We start from the raw sequence: 20,969 nt of genomic DNA, 5'->3' as shown, positions 1-20,969 counted from the left end.
TGCCTGGATTCAACTCTGAGCTTTTCCACTCACTTGCCAACTGTCCTTGGCCAGCGTAAGGTACTTAGCTGCCTCAATTTCCTTTCTATAATGTAGGGCTAATACTACTTACCTTTTAAGGTTGTTGTGAAAGTGAAGTTGCTCAGCCGTGTCTGACTCTTTGCAACCCCTTGGACTGTAGCCCACCAGGCTCTTCTGTCCATAGGATTTTCCAGGCAAGAGTAGATTTCCTTCTCCAGGAGATCTTCCCGACCCAGGGATCGAACCTGGGTCTCCTGCATTGCAGGCAGACGCTTTACTGTCTGAGCCACCACGGAAGGGTTGTTGTGAGGATTATATAAATTAATGCATGCAAGGCATGTAGAATTTGACTGGCATATACTAAGTATTCAAAAATATTTGCTAAATACTTATTTGTATTAGTTGTCATAAGTTTTCTAACTGATGGAATATTTTTGAAATAATTACTTAATCTGGCCATACTGTACTGATTAAATTGTGAAACGATTCCATCTCTAGCCCTTGCTTATGCAAGATGAAATAAATATCCCTGACAAACTAAGAAATTGTAATTTTTTATGTGCCACGTAAAAACACATCCCACCTAATCCTACCTACTCAAGGGATTTGTGTCAGTTTGAAATTCCCAGATAATTTTCAGTTTGTAGTTTTATGCCCTACTTAATGCTAGCTATTTTTTCCATAGCATTTTATCGTTTACAGAGTACCTTCACATACTCTACCTCCTTTGCTTTTCAGTGCAGCCCTCAGCACTGGTTAGCACTGTGAATTGCGTTTTGCAGTGAAGAGAAGCTGAGCTCAGGCTTTCCCGCGCTCACACGGCCAGCTTGAGTTCTTAACCCCACTACTTTGTAATGCTTCTTGGCCTTGATTTTGAAAACAACTACATCAGGATAATATAGAGGGTGAGAAAATGGATTCTATACCTACCACCTACCTCTGTTCTATAACTTGCTTTTTTAACTGTGCCTTATACATGTTAGAATCATCACTTAGATATTCATAATCTCAATCATAGATTTTGATTGTTATTTAGTAGTCCATTGCATGAATATTTCAGATTGTTAATCTTTCCTTCTACTAATGGACATTAACATTTAAAATTATTCTCTATCACATATAGTGTTAAAATGAATATTCTTCAATCTTCTCTTAGAGGATGTGGTTTCTCTAGAGGAATGTCTTCCCTCAGTGGTGGAAGTGTTCTGTATCTGCCCTATCCAGTACAGTAGCCACTGGACAGATGGGCTGTTGCGTACTTAAATGTGACTATTGTGACTAAGGAACTAAATTTTAAAAGTGGTATTGAATGTTAGCTAACTTAGTTTTCAGTAAATACATGCAGCTAGTGGCTGTTGTACTGGACAACATGTGTCTAAGTTACATAGATAGGAGTGGAATCAAATCACAGGTGAAGCACAGCTTCAGTGTTGCCGTATTGTTTTTCAAAGTGATTTTATCAGATTTAAATTCCCAGGGTCTGAGGTGAGAGCTGCCACTGCTCTACATTCTGGCAGACATTTGCCATTAATACTGTTATATTAGACACTACAAACAGGACTGTCTTGGGACTGGATGTAAGTGGGAGACTCTTAGAGAAGAATATTTGCTCTCTACAACTGGAAGCAATGCTGTGATTTCCTAATAAGATTAGATACAGATGTGTCCCCTTTAATGTATGGTGATAGAAGGGCACTACCCTCCATGCAACAGGGATTTATACCAGGTTTTTAAGTCAAATATAAGAGTACTTACTGCTGACTAGAAGACTCTTGATTGCTGCCTCTTCCTAAAACACTTTTATTCTGATTATTTTGCATATTGAGATATTCATGGTTTGATGTCACATATTAAGATATTTTCTGAACTATTGCTGCATTTAAAAAAACTACTAATTTTGCTTTACAAATATCAGAGTTGCTTAATGATTATTGTATATAAATCTGAGAATCTCCAGTTCTTGTCCCTATTTTTTTTTTATCAATTCTGTAACATTTGTGGTCTGAGGCAACTCAGTGCATCATAAACTATATAAAAGAATGTGGCAACATGTTTTTAAAGAAGTTGCTTTGTTATATATCAAATCTAAACTTTCCTTATCCACCCCTACCCCCAAAACTCTTTCTGTCTACTCTAATCAGTTGTCTTGGAAATATTAAGTTTATTTTGGCATCTCAATTGTTTACCCAACTGTATCACACATATATACACAAATACATACATATGACGCTATTTTAATGAAAGTATAATCTTATGTTTTATTTTGAAAACCCATTCCCATAGTAAGTATAGAAAGAAGATAAGAGAGGGGACTGAATTTGTAGTCAGAAGGTGTGGTTTCCAGTATAGATAGACTCTGCTGTCTAGTCTCCTTACCTAAGTCATCAGCATCTTTAAAATGGAATCTACCTGTCACACCATGTGGTTGGTAATATACTTGAGATGATATTGAAAAGCCCTTTGCAAACCATTTAACTGTATATAAACTTTAAAGTATTATTAATCTTACCATATAATGTGTATATTTTTATATTTTGCATGATGAAACACTTTATAGTTTGGTAAGAAGATGGGAATAACATAGAGTAATAAGAATGAAATTAAAAGAAGGTTTAAATGATAGAATAAGAAGCATACTAATAAAAATGAATTTGATAAGAGAGAAAGAAATGTATCTTTGTTAACATTTTTTCTTAGAGATTTCCCACACAATTTAGAATTAGGAAATCTTGTGATCCAAATAATTCACCTACAGTGTGCTTTATATAAATGCTTGTTAGGGTTATAGGATTGTTTTCTTATTTTAGAAGATTTAGAAAATTAAAAGAACTTGTTTGCTATTTAATAATACATATGAATATTTCTCTCTCTATGTAATTAAATAGTCTTTCAAAACCTCATTTCTAATTACTCACCAGTGTCTTTAAATATCATCATTATTGCTGACAGCCTTTAGCTGAGATTTTGAATAAAGGGGAACCAGTTCTAAATCTTGATTTAAATGGTGATTTTTTGAAAGGAAATATTCTTTGTAAGAATAATTTAGGAGTAGGAGATATTGGGTAATGATTGATTAGTAGAGATAGAGGGAATGTTATACATGAGACTTGCATAGAAATTTTCAAATAAGAATTTCAAATTGGATTTGGAAATCAATCTGAATTTGGTTAACTATGAAAACCAATTGTTCTAAGTAAATGAAATGAAAAAAAAAAATGGAATAAGATGGGAAGAAAACATCGGAATGAGGAAGGGTGGTAACACAGTTGGATAAAGTCTGGGTGGTTCATGATTTATATAATAGGAGTTGACTTGCAGAAGATTTAATGGAAGAATCCTAAATCAGGAGTGTTGCCAAAGATGTGTCACAGAAACATTAGAAGCAAGTAGGAGGTCTGACTATCTTTTAATGAGGATACACTATAAATGTGTTTTATTTTATTACCATGTTTAGAAACCTAAAGCATTGAAATCTGAGGAAACTTACAGAATGGAGAGGCTTTACTAAATTTACAGTTAGCCTTTCAAAGTCACCTATGTGGGAATTGCATTAAACTTCATTGCTCAGTAAGACCCTTCTGAGCTCTTAATATATAAAAGAAGTTAACTTTTATGCCAAGAACTTGCACATTTTAGACGTCCTTGAAGATTTTATGTAAACACACCTGTAATATATTATTATAACATTCTGGAAAAAGCTTTCTGATTTCATATTGTCAATGAATGATTATGTATTATTATTATTTGAAATGAAATGATGCAAGTAAAAATTCATTTTAAAGATTTAATGTTTGAATATTAATGAAAAATAGCATTTTAAGAATTGCATTATTTTATTAGTATAAGAAGGAAGAGATTGCCTAATCCCTGTGAAGTTTTATAGTATGTGTGTGGTGTATGTTAGGCTGTAAAAATTAAAAGGCTAGAATGACATTTGACGATGCTTTTGTTCTTTCTTTTTTCTTTCTCATAAACCAGCCTAACTTTTCTAGGCTTTCTTTTGTTGTTGTCCTTTATGTTCTAAAGTGTTGTCAAGCCCTTCATGTCTTGTACATATAGAAACTGGCTAATTGAACCGGTATATAGAGTTTTGCATTTATTCCTTTAAATTTCATCTTATTAGTTTGACTCTGTTCCAGTATTTTGAGATGTTTTAGAACCTTGATTCTCTCACTCACTGTGTTAGCTCTACTTCCCAACTTTGTCATCTGAAAATTTGATAAGACAGATTTATATGAATTCATTAAAATTAATGAAGGATAAAAGTTATTGAGCCAAATCCTCTGGCATGTTATTAGAGACATGACTCCAAATAGATATTATTTGGATCAGTTATTAAACCAGCTTTAAATCCATTTTATTACATTGTCATCAAGTCCATATTTCTTTCTTACATTCAAAAATTATCTTAACGTAGTTACACATCTTCATAACATCAAGTTCCATAGTACTTAGGCTTATTTCTCACTTACCATGTAGGGTGTTATGGAAGTAGGTTTGGTTTGGCTTGACTTATTCTTACTTAATTCATATAACTTCTAATATATACCACTTTCTATTCCAAGTGCTCAAAACCCTTCTGATGAATGAATAATCAATTTTGTTGAAGATCAACATCACAGTTAAATTATTTTATAAAGCTGAAGTAGCATTTCCATTTCTATATTCCAGTAAGTCTCCTTATTAGTCTTTTCTCTGAGGTGTTACATTGTTTCTTTGATCATATCAACAAATTTTTCAGTGCAGTGCATGTTCATTTAATGCATTTCTGTAGAACATATTTCTAATGAGATGAGAATTATTTGTTATAGTTTGATATACTTTTCACATCTGTCATACATTGTATATCTTATAACTTTTTGAATCATCTTATAAATGTACCCCATGTATAACATGAGTGAACAAATGAGGACTGATCAGTACAAATCTGTAACTGAAAAAAAACTTCAAAGCTCGTGTTTCCCTGAAGATAGATTATGAAAATCAAGTTTCTTATTTGCTTATCCATGAGAATATTTTGAGGCTCATCAAGAGAAAGAGATAAATATTTCATATTCTAATGAAGTTGCATATTAATATAGCACATCAAAAGGAAAATAATTGGTAAAGACTGCTATATCATTTTTACTTTATACTTGTATTATGTTGTATATTATTCCATTAGAAAATGTGAAATTGATTGTTTATTTAAAAGTTTACTTGAAAATTAATTTTAGTTTCTGAAAGGTATGAAATTCTTAGAAAATGATTTAATAACTGAATTACTATTTTTGCTCCTTTACTTTTATAACCCCTTTCTTTTAAGAATATGAAATACATGATTAATTTATCATTTAGATTAGGAATGTAAAGACACTATTTTCTTGCCTAATATTTTTTCTCAGCTCAAGGAATTATTTTAGGGCCAATTTCCTTAAGTTGAAGTCTCTGCATCTTGAGTGTACTTTTGGATTTTATAATACAGAATAAGTGAGACTGATGAATTCAGTCCAAAGTCAGGCCAGCCAGCTTCTTTCTTCTCCACTGTAGTGATAACAATAACCAGGTGTCATTTATAATATACTGAGAATGTTACAGTTATGCATTTACTCCCAAAGGAAGCCTGTGTAGCTAGGAATGATTATCTCCTTATAGAGGAATCTGATATTCACTGACTTAGTTTACTTCTCCAAGGATAAATGTATAGCCTGTAAGTGGTAGAATCAGAATTTGAATATAATTGTGATATTAAAATGCATGCTTTAACTACAATATCATTATACTGCATTTTCTTTGACCATGAACCCTAATGGTAGCCAGCTGCCTTACAGATGTATACCAGTCATCATAGAATGGACTGGACCAGAAGATATAAAGGGAATCCTGAGAAACCCCTATCTTCTTCTTTGGAGATACAATTGAGAAGTACATGTGCGGTCATTTGTGAGTCAGTTGTGCTACTGAATGCATATAAAGCATAAAATAAAACTGAAGATAGCATCCTGGTGATCACTGATGATTGAAGGGGCAAGCAGAAGAAAACAATCTAGTAAAGGAGATTAAGGAAGGACAGTTGAGGGAGTATGAAACCTCTATTAGAAGCTCATGAAGAGAAATTTCAAGTATAAGCAAGACTGTATGAATAGCTTTATGTATATTAGTTCTTTGGTAGCTCAGCTGGTAAAAAAAAAATCTGCCTGCCAGTGCAGGAGGCGGAAGAGATGTGGGTTAGATCCCTGAGTCGGGAAGATTCCCTGGAGAAGGAAATGGCAATATTTTTGCCTGGAAAATTCCACGGACAGAGGAGCCTGGCTGGCTACAGTCCATGCAGTTGGCAAGAGTCAGACATGACTGAGCACACATGCCTAACTCATTTGAGTCCTCAGTGACTTCACTTTTCAGATGAATAAGATGAAGCACTGAAACTTTAATTTACCCAAAGGCATCCAGTGGTAGGTGGCAGAGCTGGAATTACGAATCCAGGCACGCTAACTGTGCCATCTGCTTTTCAGCAGCCTGCTGTACTGCCATTTTGAATGGTCAAATGCCACGAAAGGTTAGGTAAGCTAATGACCGAAAATCATTCACTGGCTCTGGTAATTAGAAAATCTAAAAGTTGAGATCTTTTCCAGGAAAACTTCAAAGGAAAAGTAAGGATGACACCTGATTGCTCTTGGTTAGAGGAGAAACTAAATAGGGCAGCTACTGTAGGAGCTAAGGAAATTTATATTTAAAAGGGAATGTGACAAGGTGGTAGCCAGAGGGGGTATACAGGGTCTTAGGGAGAGAGTTTCTCTCTTACAAGGAGAAAAACTTGAATATATTTTAGCTTGAATGGTGAAGTTGCAGGTGAGAAAAAGAAAAAAAAAAAGATTGAGTAAAGTCTTCAAGGGAAGTGAAGGGAATAAAGAAGAGTATTTGTTATTTATTCAACTTTAATATAAAAAGCCTACCATGCACCAAGTCGTATGGCTGAGTACAGGCTGCTGAGAAAACAGACATTGACCTAGACTTCAAGAGTGAAGTGAACCAACAGAGATCTTGGCCTTGAAGAGAAGAGCTGCTTCTCCTGGACAGGTCGGTGAAAGAGGCAGTACAAATACAAATTTCTCTGTTCTGTAAGTAAAGCAGCCTCAGATTTACTGGTCCTTGTCCTTGCTCCTTTCAGTTAAGGGAGCAGAGGTAGGCTGTTCCAAGAGATATGATGCTGTAAGTATCAGAAAGTGGTTTTTGGAATCAATAAGGATGCTGGTTTAGGTTGTTTTTTTTTTTAAAAAAAAGAAAAGAATAAGGGTGCAGGCATATTCCTCAGCCCTAGTCCAGACCTGCTGAATCAAAATTTCTGTAGATTTGGAAACTTAACTTTTTAACAAACTCCGGGTTATTCTTTTGCACTCTGGAGAACCCCTGCCCTAAGTCATTGGTCGTGGAAATCAGCAGCTGGTCTCAGCTTGATGGTCAGCCATTTATACCCCCTGCCTTATATGCTCTTAAGATTACTGTCACTTATGAAGACTTGATGATAAAAATGTAAGCATTTATTTTAATCAAGACATATAAATTTTACTTCTTTTTACATTCCTATTTTCTGGCTTGTTTAACATTTTGTAGATCTCAACTGAGCTGTAAGTAATGAATTTTGCTTCTTTACAGTGAGTTCCCAAGATATGCCTATTCAGCAGTAAGCAGTAAATGGTTCAACATGAGCTGTTTCTTATGTAAACATACAAAAGGCCTGACCCAGACTAAATCAATTTAAAAAGGAAAACATTAAAGCTATGTTTCCTGTTATATACTTAAAGTCTTCTTTGGTTCCTTATGATTATACCATTGACCAACTATTTCAGACTTGAGTTTATCCTCCTACACCACCTGCTGAATGGTTCAAAATGGTATGGGAGATGAGTTTCGGAAGGGCAGAGCAATTACAATTATAACTCCTACATTTTAGCTAATAAAGCAGCTTTTTGTGTTAGGGTAAGGAAGTTATGGGCATCTTGACCCACTCCCTTTCCTGATTTGAATTGCTAAAAGGTTTAAAGACTACAATAAGGAGAAAGAGCAAAGTTCATAGAGCTTTTAGAGGGATGTAAAGTTGAGACAAGAAAATTTGGTTCCTGTTTATGTCAAATATTTTTAGGAAGAAGTTGGTTAGGAAATAATATGAAGCTTTTCTTATCAAGAATTGTGACTGTATTTTTTAAGGCAATTATTGTTAATATTAAGCATTCTGGTCCTCACCAAAGCCATAAAGTTCTTTTCCTATGATTACTTCCCTAGTAAAGTAGCATTCTATTAGAATTCTTAAATTATTTTGCAACTGTTTCTTGTGCTGTGAAAATGTGGTACAATAAATTAAAGCTCTGTTTGAATAAAATATACTTTAATTTTTGCCTTTGCAGTCAAATTGTTTTTCACTTTTAGGCTATTTTTAGTTTAAAGTCCTCACTTAGGTAAAATAGCATTTTAAAAGCTGTACAATGATTTCCAGCCTTTGAAAAAAAATAATTTCAAATCTTATGTCTGTAACTATTTATATATTTATATTTAAATATCTAGTGTACCGTGAGATGTGAAATGTATCTTTCCTAAGACTTCTTGTTCTAATATTGCTTGATAAAAGTGCATGATATTTAAATGAAAACATTTTGAGTATGTTTTCTTAATTTAGTACTGAAAAACAGTACTTTGAATATTCTATATTTTAATTACTGGAATTGATTTTTAAGTATGCATACAACAAAGTGGGCATATCTTATACTTTAAAGAATAAAAATTAGTGATTATTTCAAGTTAAGGAAAAAATCAAATGCTTTTTGGATAATGAAGTAAATCAATGCACCTCTGTATGTTTTCTGACTATCAAGAATTAAAAATAATATGGATCATGTAATAAGAAAGAAAAATTACATTTTATTATCTAAATTTGAAATGGTTATCCTTTATTTTTATCAGAGTGAAATCAAATCAAATTTCTACAGTTTGTAAATATTAGCTATTGCTTTGAAATATATTTAATCTTTATATTAAGCTAATAAGTCAAATGGCCTACCTTTATTATTTATAATAATAATTTAGATTTTTATACTTGGAAAACTGTCTGCAGAGGAGATACATTATTTACTGGATTTGATCTCTCAGGAGGCTAAAAATTTGTTGGGGAAATTATTTTTTTTTAAAAGATACAACTGTATTTTTAATTGGCCTAGATTTTCCCTGATAAAATGTTTTTTGTCTTAAGGGGTTTATTACATACTGATGAGCATGCAATTAATGTTAAAATATTCTTTGATTGATGAAATAGATTAAATGTGGGTAGAATTTATTCGGTTGGATTAATTAAATTCTGGCTCCATGGTGCTCTGTTTGCTCAGGAATTTGTTTTTCAGAATCCTAATATGTGCTTTGTCTGGGACAAATCTCTTGCTCTCACTTTCCAGGCAGTTCATTTCTATTTGACATGTTTTGTAAAGGCTTAGGAGAAAATAAGAGTGGATGGTTTTTTTCCCTAACACTTAACTGAGGTTTCTGTGGTGTGACTAGTTTTGTGCTAGGCTCTCTGTATATTATCTCATTTTATAATTAAGACAGAAGCTCACTTCTTTCTCTGCTCTTGACTACTCTGCTACTGCATAATTTCTATAAGCTTTTTGACAGAGGAGAAATCGCCATTTTGTTAGGCAAGCCTAACCTGTGGGCCATCCCTAATATGTGCTTTGTCTGGGACAAATCTCTTGCTCTCACTTTCCAGGCAATTCATTTCTATTTGACGTGTTTTGTAAAGGCTTAGGAGAGAATAAAAGTGGATGGTTTTTTCCCTTACACTTACTGAGGTTTCTGTGGTCTGTCTGGTTTTGTGGGCCATCCCCAAAGCAGGGTCTGCTGCAGGCCACTCACACTTTGTGAAGAATGGCCTGTCTTTGGCTTAAAGCCTCTCCAGCCTTATGGCTTTACTTTCTTCCATGTTCTCTCTACTCCAGCCATTCAGAGCCTCTTCAAGGTTTCTGGATGGACTGCTCTCTTACAATTTTGAACCTGTCATTTCTGCTGCCTAAGTACTTTCTTCCTTGTGGTAAATGAGATTGGGCTTTTTTTGACCTCCTTTTAACACTGTTTCCTCTTTTCTGGGCTCCTCAGATCTGGGTCAGGTGTCCCTCCTGTGTGTTTCCAATTGCACTCTACCTAACCTTGTTTGACACTGACAATTTCGTAATTGCCTCTGTCTCTGAGAGTAGAGACCCAGTATCCTCAGGCCCTGTCAGAAACCTAGCAGGCAGCCCACTAAATAGTCTTTAAATGAACGAATGCAGCTTAGCTCATTAATAGCAACAGGGCTATTTAGGTAGGAGGATGTACTTTGACAGTCTGGACTGAGACCAAAAAAAAAAGGTGGGGGGGGGGACCTTGGTTGTTTTTCACCAGTTACTGTATTGCCAGTAGTTTTATACTATCAGGATATAGATTTTAAATGATCATTTTTGTCTAGAAAAAGAGCTATATTAGAAATAACTATATTTGGTGGAAGAAATGAGAAGGCAATGTTTATGTTCATCCCATTGGGGAAAGGGATAAGAAATTGCCTTACCAGGACAGTGATAAGTAGGATAGATTTTTTTTTCCAAAACAAATTGTAAAATCTTTATTGCTTCAAATCTTCCTAATCTCTTATTATCTGTTTAATCTCTGGAACATCATAGTTATGTTTCCTTTTTTATTGCAAATATGATTTATTGGACTTCATTCTTTATCTCTTTTTTTTCCCCCTTCATGCTAAGTTTGTCTATTTTTGACTCTGTTGATTTTTTCTGCCTTTTTTGTTTCATTTATTTCTGCTCTTTTTTTCTCCCTCCCCCCTTTTCTAGTTTATTTTGCCTTTTTATATTTAACTCATTGATTTTGAGACTTTCTTTTTTTGCTAAAACATCTTAGACAATAAATTTCTCTCAAAGTACCACTTTAACTGCATCCCACAAACTTTAATGCACATTTTGTTTTTATTTTGTTTTTAAGCATTTCTTTTTTTTTTTTTTTTTTGGTCCAGAGATTGACTTAACATAGAAGTGTGTTTTTAAATCTAAAACTACAGTCAATTTTCCAGATCCTTTCTTTAAAATAAAATGTCTAACTTAATTGTTTTACGCCCAGAGGATTTAGTCTGCATGATACTAACCTACTGAAATGTGCTGAGGCTAGTTTTATTACCTCCCAGGTACTTGGTTTCAAAAAATGTTCCTATGGCTTTGACAAAAATTGTTATTCTACATTTGTTGGATACAGTGTTATATAAATGTTCATTTATCAGATCTATTTAATTGTATTTTTAAAATTTTCTGTATTTTACTTTTTTCATAATGTGCTTAGTCAGTTCATTACTGAGAGAGGTAGGTTAAAATTTTCCACCACGGGTGGATACATTTGTCAATTTCTCTTTGTGGATGTGTCCATTTTTCTTTTATATGTGTCAAGTTTATATCATTACAAACAAATTTAAAACTGTCTTAACTTCAAGCATTGGGTCTTTTAAATTCAGGTAACAAGCCTATCATAATTTTTTTTTCCTTAAACTTTTTGTTGTCAGATGTCAATATAACTACTCCATCTTTCTTTTGGCCTCCATATATTTTTTCCATTTATTGACTCTTAATTTTCCTGTGCACTTAACTTTGAGGTATATTTCATTAAAAACAGAATAAAACTGTGGTTTGTTAAAAACCAGTCTGAAGTTTTATCTTTTAATTGGACAGCTTAAATCATTTATATTTACTCTGATGGTAGTTATTTTTGGATTTATTCTTATTATGAGCTATTTGTCCAACTTTTTCTGCTCTTTTTCTTTTCTTACATTCTAATCTCTACCCCACTTATTTTAAAGTTATGTGTTCCATGTCTATTATTTTTGTTATTACTCTGGCTATTTTAGCAGGTGTGCTTAACAAAGTCTGGCTATTTTAGCAGGTGTGCTTAACAAAGTCTGAAGTTAAATATCTTTGTCATCATCCCCCTTCCTCTCAAATACAAGGAATTTAGAATACTTTACCTCAAATTAAAGAGTCTGCCTGCCAGTGCAGGAGATACGAGAGACACAGGTTCCATCCCTGGGTTGGGAGGACCCTCCTGAAGTAGGAAATGTCAGCCTGCTCCAGTGTTCTTGCCTGGAAAACTCTATGGACAGAGGAGTCTGGCAGACTATAGTCCATGGGGTCGCAAAGAGTGGGACACAACTGAGCACACACATGCACACGTATCTTAAATTACCTGATCCCCTAGTTTATACACTATCATTGTCCAGAGTCTTATTTTTAGCTTGATTTTGCCTCATAATTTGGACATTATTTAATATTTTAAAGATACTGTGTTTAGCTTTACCCATATATTTACCAATTTCTTTCTTATTAATTCTTGAGCTTCCCTGGGCTGCTTCTTTTAAGGTTTGTCATTTTTCAACAATTGTAGAAGAATGTTATCTCTGCAAGTAGTACCTCCATGAGTGGGAATTCACTGTGTTATCTCCCTATGGGCTCAGTCGTATCCAACTCTTTGCGACCCCGTGGACTATAGCTTGCCAGGCTCCTCTGTCCATGGAATTTTCCAGGCAATAAAACTGGAGTGGGTTGCCATTTCCTATTCCAGTTGATCTTCCTGACCTAGGAATCAAACCTGCATTATCTTATGTCTCCTGCTCTGCCAGGCAGGTTCTTTACCATTAGCACTACCATGTGGGTGTGGACACATTTATGATAAGACATGTATCCATCATTACAGCATCACATACACTATTTTCACTGCCCTCAAAGTCCTCACACTGACCAACCCCTTTTAGCAATTGTCTTTTCATTGTCACCATAGTTTTACTTTTTGCAAAATGACATATACTTGAAATTATACAGTATATAGCCTTTTCAGATTAACTTATTTCACTTTATGCCTTTAATGTTCTTTATGTTGTTTTTTTCTTGGCTTGATAGCTCATTTCCTTTTTGTGTTGAATAATAGGATTTACCACAATTTATTTACACATCCATGTATTAAAGAACATCTTTCGTGATATATAACTCAGTCGTGTCTGACTCTTTGCTACCCCATGAACTGTGGCCCTCCAGGCTCCTCTGTCCATGGAATTTTCCAGGCAAGAATACTGGAGTGGATTGTCATTTCTTATTCCAGAGGATCTTCCCAACCCAGGGATCAAAACTGGGTCTTCCGCACTGCAAACAGGTTCTTTACCGTCTGAGCCACCAGTGTGTTAGTTGCTCAGTTACTTCCGACTCTTTGAGACCCCCTAGGCTGTAGCCTACCAGACTCTTCTGTCCATGAGATTCTCTAGGCAAGAATACTGGAGTGGATTGTCACGTCCTTCTCCAAAAGGACATCTTGGTTGCTTCCAATTTTGACAAGTATGAATAAAACTGCTATAAACATTGATGTACACCTGTATGTATAGACATGTTTTCAACTCCTTTGCGTAGAGACCAAGGAGTACAATTATTGGGTCATATCGTGAGAGTATATTTAGTTTTGTAAGAAACTGCCAAACTGTCTTCCAAAGTGGCTATACCATTTTGCACGCCTACCAATAGTGTGTGAGATTTCTAGTTGCTTCACGTCTTCACCAGCATCTGGTGTTGTCAGTCTTCTGGATTTTGGCCATTCTAATAGGTGTGTAATGGTATCTCTTTGTTTTAATTTGCTTCTTCCTGATGACATAGGGCATGGAGCATCTTTTCATTATGCTTATTTGCCATCTGTATATCTTCTTGAGCCTGCTCATACTTTGAAAACCATTTTTCTTCTTTATAAACAGTTATATTTCATGTCTACTAATCCAGTTCTTGAAGTCTTCAAATGTCTGTTTCTCCAGCTCAGATAGTATCTCATTTCGCTTGGAACAAATCTGTGAAAATACTTTGAGTTAAGATTGAGTTCATCTTAAGAGAATTTGCTTTTACCTGTCATCTGGTAGCACTGTCTACCTGGGACAAGCTTCTCCAAATTAAAATTTTGTTCATGCCGCATTAGCAGCTCAAACCACAAGGTGCTGTCTCGTGATGGCAAAGTCTTACAGGGAATTTTTTTTACCTCTTCACCTTGAGCTAACGCTAAGGTCAAGATGGGTAACTTGATAAGTTACCTTGTCTTTTTTTAACATGGACTCTAGCAGGGCTTTTTTCCATGTTTTAAATTTTTTTAAGATGTAAATACTTACAGATTTCCACCAAGTTGTAAATACATCCTCTGTGTCCCCTTTAACTAGTTCCCTTCAGTGTAAACTTTTCCCCATGATGATTGACAAATAAAATAGTAAAATATTCAAAGTGTACACTTTATGATTTGATATATGTATACATTGTGAAAGGACTCCCTCATTGAGTTAGCATATCTGTCACCTGGCATACTTACCCTTTTGTGTCTGTAGAACATTTAAGTCCTACTCTTAGCAAATTCCAGTTTTATAATTGTCTTGTCCACTGTAGTCACCATGATGTGATACATTAGATCCTCAGACCTTATTCATTTTATAACTGAAAATTTTTGCCCTTTTACCAACCTCTTCCTATTTCTCCAACCCCTTAGCCCATGGCAACCACTTTTGTGTTCTCTGTTTCTATGAATTTAACTTTTTAAAAATTTCCACATGTTAAGTGATACTATTCAATATTTGTTTTTCTCTGGCTTATTTCACTCAGCATAATATAAATAAGATGTAGATAAAAACATAGATATTCACAAATGACAGGAATTTTTAAGGCTGAATAAAAATTCATTGTATGTACTGTTGACCCATCAACACTGTGTCATGGATCCACTCATATACTCTTTTTTTCAATAGTAAATACTGTGAATGTAGAACCACTGATAAAGAGGAACTGTGGCTATAGAATAGAGAGTTGGTGCCACTAAACCCCAAATTGTTCAAGGGTCAACTGCATATTCTGCCTTTTCTTGATCTGTTTATTGATTCATTGAGGGACAGTTAGGTTGCTTCCATTCAAGGTATGGAAGAGGCTTTTGAGGAATGCTGCCATGAACGAGGAAGTACAGATGTCTCCTTGAGATTAATGATTTCTTTTGGATATATACCCAGAAACGAGACTGTGGGGCCGTATGCTGATTCTGCTTTTAATTTCTTGAGGAACCTCTGTTCTGTTTTACATAGGGGTTGTTTGAGTTTACATTCCAAATAACAATGTACAAGGGTTTCCTTTTTTCCATATCCTTCCCACATTTATTACACCGTGTCTTGTTGCTAATGGATATCCTAACAGGTATGAGGTGAAAATCTCATTATGGTTTGGATTTGCATTTTCCTGATGACTAGTGAGCACGTTTTCATGTACCTTTTAGCCAATTACATCTCTTTGGAAAAATATCTGTTCAGATCCTTTGCCAATTTTTTAATTGGGCGTTTTTGTTTTTTTTCTCTATGGAGTTATATGAATCCCTCCTATATTTTGGATATCACCCCTTATCAGACATTTAATTTGGAAATATTTTCATTCTGGAGGTTGACTTTTCATTTTGTTGGCAGTTTTCTTTGCTGAGTAGATTTTTAGTTTCATGTAATCACACTTGTTTATTTTTGCTTTTGTTATCTTTTTCATGTCAAATCCAATAAATCATTGCCAAGATCAATGTCGTAGAGCATACACCCCTTTGTTTACTTCTAGGAGTTTTATGGTTTTCAATCTTGCATGACTTCTTGCATAACTATAGTAATAGTGCATGCATGCTCAGTTGTGTCCAACTCTTTGCAACCGCATGAGTTGTCCATGGAATTCTCCAGGCAAGAATACTAGCATGTGTTGCCATTTCCTGCTCTAGGGGATACTCCTGACCCAGGGATCGAACCTATATCTCCTGCATTGACAGATGGATTCTTTACCACTACATGCCACCTAGAAAGAATTGTATATAGTACAATATCAAAACCAGGATATTGAATCAGTACAATCCACAGTTGTATTCAGATTTCACCAGCCTTTCTTTTTTTTTTCTGTTTTTTGTTTGTTTGTTTGTTTGTTCTTTGGATTTTTGGCCGTAACATACGGCATGTGGGATGTAATCCCCAACCAGGAGTCAAACCCATGCTCCCTGTATTGGGAGCTCAGAGTCTTAATCACTGGACCACCAGGCAATTCCCTCACCAGTTGTATTTTTAATCATTTGTATCTATATGTCTATATGTGTGAGTATAGTTTAGTGCTGTTTTATCACATATGTACATTCATGTAACCACCATCACAAGACTCAGAACTGTTCTGTCACAGGTCATCCTAGGAGAGCTATTTTTTTTTTCTTTTTAAAGTTGCCATCCATTTATTTCCTGTAGTCCTTAAAAACAGAAGAACATGTTTCACACTAAAGCTCTGCAATCCTGTGCACCAGAGAGGTAGTCCCACTCATGCTGCAAGCTGGTCCACATCCTCTTGGCTCCTGTTTGCCAGATGAGCTTATTAGGAGAGCTATTTTTAAATCACGCTTTCAAGACCTTCATAACCCCAGCTTTCTATGCAGTCTTCTATTTGGGCTTCCCTGGTGGCTCAGAGGTTAAAGTGTCTGCCTCCAATGCGGGAGACTCGGGTTCGATCCCTGGGTTGGGAAGATCCCCTGGAGAAGGAAATGGTAACCCACTCCAGTATTCTTGCCTGGAGAATCCCATGGACAGAGGAGCCTGGTAGGCTGCAGTTCACGGAGTTGCAAAGAGTCAGACACGACTGGGCAACTTCACTTTATCCATCTCCATAGGTGAGCCTTGAGCTTTATCTCCTTCTGTGCACTTAGCAGAAAATCACTGTAGGATTTAGCAGAAATCCTAAGAGAAAAAGCTGGTTTTGGCTGGTGCTCATTTTTTAGTGTTCCTGTTCTAACATTTTTTGTGATAATTTTGCCCCTTCTATTCTCTAGCCAGCTCTGAAATATATTTTAAAAGATGCTTTAAATTGTCTTCAAGCATTTTAGTTACTTCAGTCAGAAGATAATATGCCATATTTTGGTTACAGGTAGTCATGGAAATATTAAAGAGCATTTATCTTTATAGTTTTCATTAATAGTTCTTTTATAATTAGAAAAGTTGACTTTGTTTTCTCTTGTTGCCCGTGTATCTATGATTAGTTGATAGTTGGGTTGAATTATTCATTCAGAACCATATAAGGTAATGTACTCCAGGAATGGTCATAAAATTTATAATGGACCTCTTTATGAATGGTTTGGGCTTGCCTGGTGGCTCAGATGGTAAAGAACCTGCCTGCAATGCAGGAGCCCCTGGCTTGATTCCTTGGTCGGAAAGAATCCCTGGAGGAAGGGATAGACTACCCACTCCAGTATTCATGGGCTTCCCTGGTGGCTCAGACAGCAAAGAATCTGCCTGGAATGCAAGAGACCTGGGTACAGTCCCTGGGTTGGGAAGATCCCCCAAAGGAGCATGTGGCAACCCACTCCAATATTCTTGCCTAGAGAGAATCCCTATGGACAAAGGAACCCGTCGGGCTAGAGTCTGTGCGGTCACAAAGAGTCAGACATGCCTGAGTGACTAAGCACATGAGTGGTTTAATTTTCAGTCATACATTTTATTTATTTCTGTAATAGTTTTAACATTGACATAATTAAAACAGAGGAATAAAATAATTTCTCCAAGTTCATGATCATTGGAAAATTTGAGGCTAGAGTTCATGAGTCATTTGCTTATCCTGTTTTCTACAACTCATATTTAAGTGGTTCTGCAATTAACTTTTAAGTTGGATTTAAATACCAAAATATTGTACATTTCTGTGAACTTTCAAATCAGGTTAAAATGACATATATTTTAATTTTAAAAGAAAACAAATAGAGAAAATGTAAAATCTCAAATCCTGATTTTTAAATTTTTGAAATTGGCGTGTTAAAAGTGTTAAGCTGTTGCTCAATATACAATTCATTTTTGCGTTGAGAAGATGAACCAGTGGAAAGTCATGTTTTCCACAGGTAGATGATAAGAAAATAGCTTGATTTAAGGTCAAGGGTAAATATGGGACATTTTAAGCATAGGTTAAAACTTTAATGAAATTCAGTGTTTTTCTGATTTTTATCTCATAATTTTGCAGTTTCTCCATGTGCCAAGAGAAATAGAAAGGCTGATATTAATGCTGGGCTAGGTTGTTTTGGTTATCTTTTAATATAGCACTGATTTTATTTTCAAACATACCTTTTCTTTCTAAAAAGGGATTCTTAAAAGTATTTTGGCTTTCTTTAAAAGTAGACTTAGGGAATTTATGTAAAATGTAGAAAGCATGGGGTCTTCCCTGATGGCTCAGTGGTAAAGAATCTGCCTGCCAATGCAGGAGACACGAGTTTGATCCCTCGGTCTGAAAGATCCCCTGGAAAAGGAAATGACAACCCACTCTAGTATCCTTGCCTGGAAAATTCCATGGACAGAGGAGCCTGGCGAGCTGCAGTCTGTGGGGTCACCAGAGTCAGGCATGACTGAGCAACTAAGCAACAACAGAAAACACTGGCTAGTTTGAGTAAATGTAATTTTTATATGGGAATAATAATCTAGAAAATAAGCTAGGTTACCAAGTGTCAAAGACAGTTGCTCCATGTCAGAGTCTATGTGGCCCTACAGCAGAAGTTTACTGTGTAAAGACTGGGTGTTCTTGTTGCTGTAGACAGATCCTATTTCCAGTTGAGATTTGCAAAGATTTGTTCAGTTCAAATTAGTGACATGAAACAGCATTTACTAATTGATTAATAGGAAATGTAGTTTCTAACTTCAAGAAATTTATGCAGAAAGCTGTGGTACATATACACAATGGAATATTACTCAGCCATTAAAAAAAATTCATTTGAATCAGTTCTAATGAGGTGGATGAAACTGGAGCCCATTATACAGAGTGAAGTAAGCCAGAAAGAAAAACACCAATACAGTATACTAACACATATATATGGAATTTAGAAAGATGGTAACGATAACCCTATATGCAAGACAGAAAAAGAGACACAGATGTATAGAACAGACTTTTGGACTCTATGGGAGAAGGCGAGGGTGGTATGATCTGAGAGAACAGCATCAAAACATGTATATTATCAAGTGTGAAACAGATCGCCAGTCCAGGTTGGATGCATGAGACAAGTGCTCGGGGCTGGTGCACTGGGATGACCCAGAGGTATGGGATAGGGAGGGAGGTGGGAGGTGGGGTTCAGGATGGGGAACACATGTAAATCCATGGCTGATTCATGTCAATGTATGGCAAAAACCACTACAATATTGTAAAGTAATTAGCCTCCAACTAATAAAAATAATTGGGGGGAAAAAAAGAAATTTACACTATTTTGAGAAAGACTGGCATGTGATTGTGATGTTCTTGTACTTCTAAGTTTAGAAAGACCATAAGAGCACAGATTTGGGGGAAGGGGAGTTTGAAGAAAGGGTGGTCAGGAAAGGCTTCTTAGAAAAATGAAGTTTGAGGGACTAACTTGGTGGTCCCGTGGTTAAGAATCCGCCTGCCATTGCAAGGGACACGAGTTTGATCTTGGTCCAAGAAGATCCCACATGCTGTGGGGCAGCTAAGCCCATGAGCCACAGCTACTTAAACCCATGTTTTCTAGAGCCCTTGCTCTGCAACAAGAGAAGCCACACAATGATTGAGAAGCACATGTACCACAACTGAGGAGATGCCTCAGCTCTCTGCAGCTAGAGAAAGCCAGCGTGTAGCAACGAAGACCCAACAATAGATAAATACAATTTTTAAAATAGTGAAGTTTGAAATGGGTCTTTAGAATTAACAAAATTACACCAGTATCCAAATGAAAGAACATTCTGCCAAAATAGGGGTATTCACAAGGTTACTCCCCACCCCTTACCTGTACCTGCATTCACTCTCATTTTCTCTACCTTCATTAAGGCAAATGAAAATGTTCACAACCCATTTTTTGGGTTCATGTAAAACTTTAGGCCTCCTTTCCTTGTGTGCTCTTTCCTAGATAGAACTTTTCTAAGTTAGAAAAAAGAAAATGAAAATTAGATTCAACACTCTCCTTCAGAATACTGAGACTCCATCCATCTGTTTCTCTGCCTCCCACAATGACTTCTTGTCAACACCTGTTTCTTTCCTGTTTCCTTATTGTAACACTGTGTGATATTAATATTTCCCTACCTGAGCTATCTGATCATTCATTTGCAGTCCCCTCCCTCCGCTTCTCTTCATTTGAATTCGTTAGTCTCAGCCGTCATGTTGCCTGGCCTCATGCATGCCATCTCCATTCCTATGTGTCTGGGGACACCTACCATCTTGAGTCTCAGTAGTCATCCACCTTCCATCAGTATTTAACCAACTTCTGGACATGGTCTGACCCTCACTGTTTACTTAGCCAAGACGTAGTCTTGATCATATTCATACTGTCTGTCTCTCTGTAATTTTCACACTAGGACTCAAGTGATTTCTTCCCTCTCCCTCCACTAATTTGTTTTATTAGTGTTCAATTGATATGATTAATTGTATTTTTTTCTAATCACTGCAGTTTTGTCTATATTAGTAACAACTAATAATTATCCTCAATGTAATTTCAATTTTTTATTGATTGAAACTTTCATGGAGGAAAAATGTCACTTTCCTTTTGGTTACTCATTTTAAAGAGTTTATGAACCAACATAACTGAAAAATTCCCAATTTTTAAAAGTTCACACAAACTTAAACTTACCTGGCTTGCAAATCCCAAACCCTATTCTTCTTATCCTATCACACTGCCTTGCTATTTCATTCTAAAACCATTCTAAAATTTAACCATTCACTTTCTCTAATCTAGCTTTAAGCTCCTGATAATTTTATTCATTTGCTTAGCCTTGGGGCCAGTAAGATGAAAGGTCCAACCCTATATGGGCCAGTAATCCTTACTGTATTTCTACATAAATAAGCAGTGAAGTCTTGTCAATAATTTAGTCTAGTCGCAGTGGGTTATATAAAGGACTAAAGGCAAAGTATAGGGGAATTAAATAA

General features: G+C 35.6%; 1 protein-coding gene across 8 annotated transcripts in view; it reads left to right on the top strand.

The window, feature by feature from the left end:
• VPS13B (vacuolar protein sorting 13 homolog B) overlaps positions 1-20,969 on the top strand; it is a 780,541-nt gene that overhangs the window by 448,615 nt on the left and 310,957 nt on the right. The window lies entirely within an intron of this gene.

The sequence above is a fragment of the Odocoileus virginianus genome, chromosome 15 (assembly GCF_023699985.2).
Source record: "Odocoileus virginianus isolate 20LAN1187 ecotype Illinois chromosome 15, Ovbor_1.2, whole genome shotgun sequence".
NCBI lineage: Eukaryota > Metazoa > Chordata > Mammalia > Artiodactyla > Cervidae > Odocoileus > Odocoileus virginianus.
Note: the sequence above shows the minus strand (reverse complement) of the source record. Positions and strands in the feature narration are given on the sequence as shown.